This window comes from Rattus norvegicus, chromosome 1, assembly GCF_036323735.1.
Source record: "Rattus norvegicus strain BN/NHsdMcwi chromosome 1, GRCr8, whole genome shotgun sequence".
NCBI classification, from domain to species: Eukaryota; Metazoa; Chordata; class Mammalia; order Rodentia; family Muridae; genus Rattus; species Rattus norvegicus.
Genome location: NC_086019.1, coordinates 214,469,092 through 214,474,229, shown reverse-complemented (window position 1 = coordinate 214,474,229; position 5,138 = coordinate 214,469,092).

Sequence of the window (5,138 nt, the reverse complement as noted above, 5' to 3'; positions counted from 1 at the left end):
ATACATGGACTGACCCTGGACTCTGACCTCATAGGTAGCAATGAATATCCTAGTAAGATCACCAGTGTAAGAGAAAGCCCTTGGTCCTGCTAAGACTGAACCCCTAGTGAACATGATTGTGGGGGGGGGGCAGCAATGGGGGAGGGTGGGGAGGGGAACACCCATAAAGAAGGGGAGGGGAGGGATTAGGGGGATGTTTGCCCGGAAACCGGGAAAGGGAATAACATTCGAAATGTAAATAAGAAATACTCAATTTAATTAAAAAAATGTGGTACATCTACACAATGGGGTACTACTCAGCTATCAAAAGCAATGACTTTATGAAATTCATAGGCAAATGCATGGAACTAGAAATATCATCCTGAATGAGGTAATTCAATCACAGAAAAACACACTTGGTATGCACTCATTAATAAGTGGATATTAGCTAAAAAGCTTGAATTACCCAAGATGCAACCCACAGACCACAGGAAGCTCAAGAAGAAGGATGACCAAAATGCAGATGCTCCCATTCCTTCTTAAAAGGGGAAAAATATACATAGGAGAGGATATGGAAGCAAAGTTTAGAGCAGAGACTCAAGGAACAGCCATTCAGAACCTGCCCCACATGTGGCCCATATATATACAGCCACCAAAACTAGATAAGCTTGATGAAGCTAAAATATGCATGCTGAAAGGGACTGGATATAGATCTCTCCTGAGAGACATATCCAGAGCATGTCCAATATAGAGGTCAATGCTAGCTGAAAACCACCGAACTGAGAACAGGACACCCTTGGGAGGAATTAGAGTAAGTATTGAACGAGTTGAAGGAGCTTGCAATCCCATAAAAACAACAATGCCAACCAACCAGAGTTTACAGGGACTAAACCACCACTGAAAGACTATACATGGACTGACCCAGGGCTCCAACTGCACATGTAGCAGAGAATCGCCTTGTTGGGGCTCCAGTGGAAGGGGAAGTCCTTGATCCTGACAAGGTGGATCCCCGGTGCAGGAGAATATGGGGAGGCAGTAAGGGGGAAGTATGAGGGGAATACACGTATGGGGGAGGGGGAGAGGAGGGGATAGGAACTATAGACAGTAAACTGGGAAAGGGAATAACATTTAAAATGTAAGTAAAGGAATATATCTAATAAAAATTAAAAAATATATTTAAAAACAAAACAAAACAAAACAAAAATAGATATACTTAAAACACTGCTCCAGTTTGGATAAATGTGAAAGTTTAAAAATTGTAAATGTCTTATTGTAAATGTTTACTGTGAAGTATCACAGAAGGGATGCCAGCAGGCAGGGAATTACAATTTTAACTGATATGAAACATCTTAAATAATTTGGAAAAACCTCAGCATTGAATTATAACCATCAGCAAAATTAATAAAAACATAAATAGGTATCCCATGCATGTTATGTAAGAAATAAAGAAACCCCAAGTCAGTACAGTACAGTATCAATGACTGAAAGTTAAATAATATGTTGATACATAGAAGGAAAAGATAACGTGTTGACTGTCATTGTTGAAATTCCCAGAATAATTCCAATAGACAATTCAATTTAGGTTCCTGCAACAATCATAGTTGTATTATTCAAAAAGCCAAACCGTATAAAAGGTATCACATTGTGGAAGAATATATATCTCTGCTGTCCTGGAGTGGGTGGTAGAACTTCCAATTTTTCTTGTGTGATGACAATGGACTCAAAGCAGTACAGCTCTTTGAGCAAGCAGCCCCTTTTGGTGGAGTGCGGGCTGTAGATGAGGTTGAGTGTAGGGAATCTCAACAGACCCAGGAGTCCTAGGGACTGCAGTGTCTTGGCCTCGCCTAGGATTGCATGCAAAAACCGGAGCTCTGGTGCTAGGGCAGCTCTAGTCAGACTGGTGGGGAGAGCACTGGGTATGCTTGGAGCCTAGGGAGCCCAGCTTCTGAAAGGAAGAATGCCCTAGGGGGGGTTGGCATTTTGAACAACTAGATGTTTAATAAAGGGGATTTCAGGTTCTTGGACACCAAATAAACTCTCTCCGCCAAGAGACCAGAAGAGAAAAGCATTTGGGCCTCTAGAGTGTTGAAGGGAGGCTTGCCCGGGGGGTGGGGTCATCTGATTGAAGCCTTGGGTATCAGAGAGTAAGCTATAGTCAGAGAAAACTGGCTCACCTGGGGCTATAAGACTCTTTCTGCTGCCATTCCTGAGGCAGGAGTCACAGTTGAGCTGGGCTTCCTGCCTCTTAGATCCAATAAAGAGATTGCTAACACTGGAGTACTGACCTTTAATAGAACTATAGCCCTCCCTGGGCCTCTGAATTCCAGGACTCCAGTAGCAGTCCCCAGCCCCTCACCAAGCTGTCTCACTGGGTTAGAGGCCCATGGAAAAGAAAACATTGATTTTGACATTGGCCACATCCTCCATTGGAGTAGGCTGAAGAGCCTGTGCCAAGACTTCCTTCTGATATCATCCTAGGGTAAACACAGCCAAAGCCTCTTCCGAATTCTGTCTGGCAAAACAAAGTTCCTCTCAGTTTGCTGCAGACTCTTTGTAGAACTACTTTAGGGGCTCTCCTGAACCCCGTCTTGGGGCATTTTGATCACAGGGGCAGGATACTCCTAGGGATATCATTAATAAGAGACCAGTAACTAAAAGCAACAACTGGAATTTTTTCAGGGCCAAAAGTCTCATAATAGTCTTTAAAACAATCATGGTGGACACGCCTGGAACTGCAGGGCAGGAGAGACCGCCAGCACTGCCTACCCCTGCCCACATACCTGGCCCAAGAGGAAACTATATAGGGCCTCTGGGAACAGGAAGATAGGGGCACTCAACACTGCAATCCACACACCGCCCGAACCTGAAGGGACCGGTCAAACAGCTCCCTGCACCCAAATCCCATGGGTGGGAGATTTAGACATTCCAAGGGGCAGACACACATGGGAAGCCAGAGGAGACAACTCTCTGCCCACATCTCTGACTCTAGAGGAAAATGCCTAGTGCCATCTGGGCCCCCTGTGCACAGAGTCCTGAGTGAAGGCAGGGCAGGCCTTTCTGGTTGCTGCCCTCACAGAGAGTTGAAAGCCGAATCTGAGAAGCGACTCCAGGCTCTGAACAAGAGGTAAGACCAACTTTTCTGCTCCAAGTGACCTGCCGGGTGGACTCAAGACACACGCACACAGGAACACCTGTAGACCAGTAGACAGGAATGACTACACTCCTGAAAGCAGAACACTCTGTTCCCATAACTGGCTGAAAGAGAACAGGAAAACAGGTCTACAGCACTCCTGACACACAGGCCTATAGGACGGTCTAGCCACTGTCAGAAATAGCAGAACAAGGTAACACCAGAGAAAACATGATGGCAAGAGGCAAGCACAGAAACCCAAGCAACAGAAACCAAGACTACATGGCATCATCAGAGCCCAATTCTCCCACCAAAGAAAACACTGAATATCCAAACACACCAGAAAAGGAAGACCTAGATTTAAAATCACATTTGATCATGATGATGAAGAACTTCAAGAAAGACATAAAGAATTCCCTTAGAGAAATGCAGGTAAACACAAATAAACAGACAGAAACACATAGAGAGGAAATGCAAAAATCCCTGAAAGAATTCCAGGAAAACACAATCAAACTGGTGAAAGAATTAAATGTGGAAATAGAAGCAATAAAGAAAGCACAAAGGGAGACTATCCTGGATATAGAAAACTAAAGGAAGAGACAAAGAGCCGTATAAAAGCATCACCAAAGAATGCAAGAGATAGAAGAGAGAATCTCAGGAGCAGATGATTCCATAGAAATCATTGAAAAATTGTCAAAGATAATGTAAAATGGAAAAAGCTACTGGCCAAAAACATACAGGAAATCCAGGACAGAATGAGAAGATCAAACCTAAGGATAATAGGTATAGAAGAGAGAGAAGACTACCAGCTCAAAGGACCAGTAAATATCTTCAATAAAATCAAAGAAGAAAACTTCCCGAACCTAAAGAAAGAGATGCCCATAAACAAACAAGAAGCCTAGTGAACTCCAAATAGATTGGATCAGAAAAGAAAATCCTCCCGTCACATAATAGTCAAACACCAAACACAAAATACAGAAAGAATATTAAAAGCAGTAAGGCAAAATGGCCAAGTAACATATAAAGGGAGACCTATCAGAATCACACCAGACTTCTCACCAGAGACTATGAATGCCAGAAGATCATGGATAGATGTCATACAGACCCTAAGAGAACACAACTGCTAGCACAGGTTACTGTATACAACAAAACTCTCCATTAACATAGATGGAGAAACCAAGATATTCCATCTAAATCTTTCTAAAAACCCAGCCCTACAAAGGATAATAAATAGTAAAGCCCAACACAAGGAGGCAAGCTACACCCTAGAAAAAGCAAGGAACTAATTGTTTTGCAACAAAACAAAGAGAAGACAAGCACAAACATAATCTCACATCCAAACACGAATATAACAGGAAGCAACAATCACTATTCCTTAATATCTCTCAACATCAATGGACTCAATTCCCAAATAAAAAGACATAGATTAACAAACTGCCTACGCAATGAGGATCAAGCATTTTGCTGCCTACAGGAAACACAGCTCAGAGGCAAAGACAGACACTATCTCAGAGTGAAAGGCTGGAAAAAAACTTTCGAAGCAAATGGCCTGAAGAAGCAAGCTGAAGTAGCCATTCTAATATCAAATAAAATCTATTTTCAACTAAAAGTCATCAAGAAAGATAAGGAAGGACACTTCATAATCATCACAGAAAAAGTCCACCAAGATGAACTCTCAATCCTCAATCTCTGTACTCCAAATAAAGGGCATGTACATACATAAAAGAAACCTTACTAAAGCTCAAAGCACACATTGCACCTCACACAATAATAGTAGGAGATTTCAACACCCGACTCTCATCAATGGACAGATCATGGAAACAGAAATGAAACAGAGTCCTAGACAGAATAAGAGAAGTCATCAACCAAATGGACTTCACAGATATTTATAGAACATTCTATCCTAAAACTAAAGGATATACCTTCTTCTCACCACGTCGTGGTACTTTCTCCAAAATTAACCATATAATAGGTCATAAAACAGGCCTCAACAGATACAGAAAGATAGAAATAATCCCATGTGTCCTAT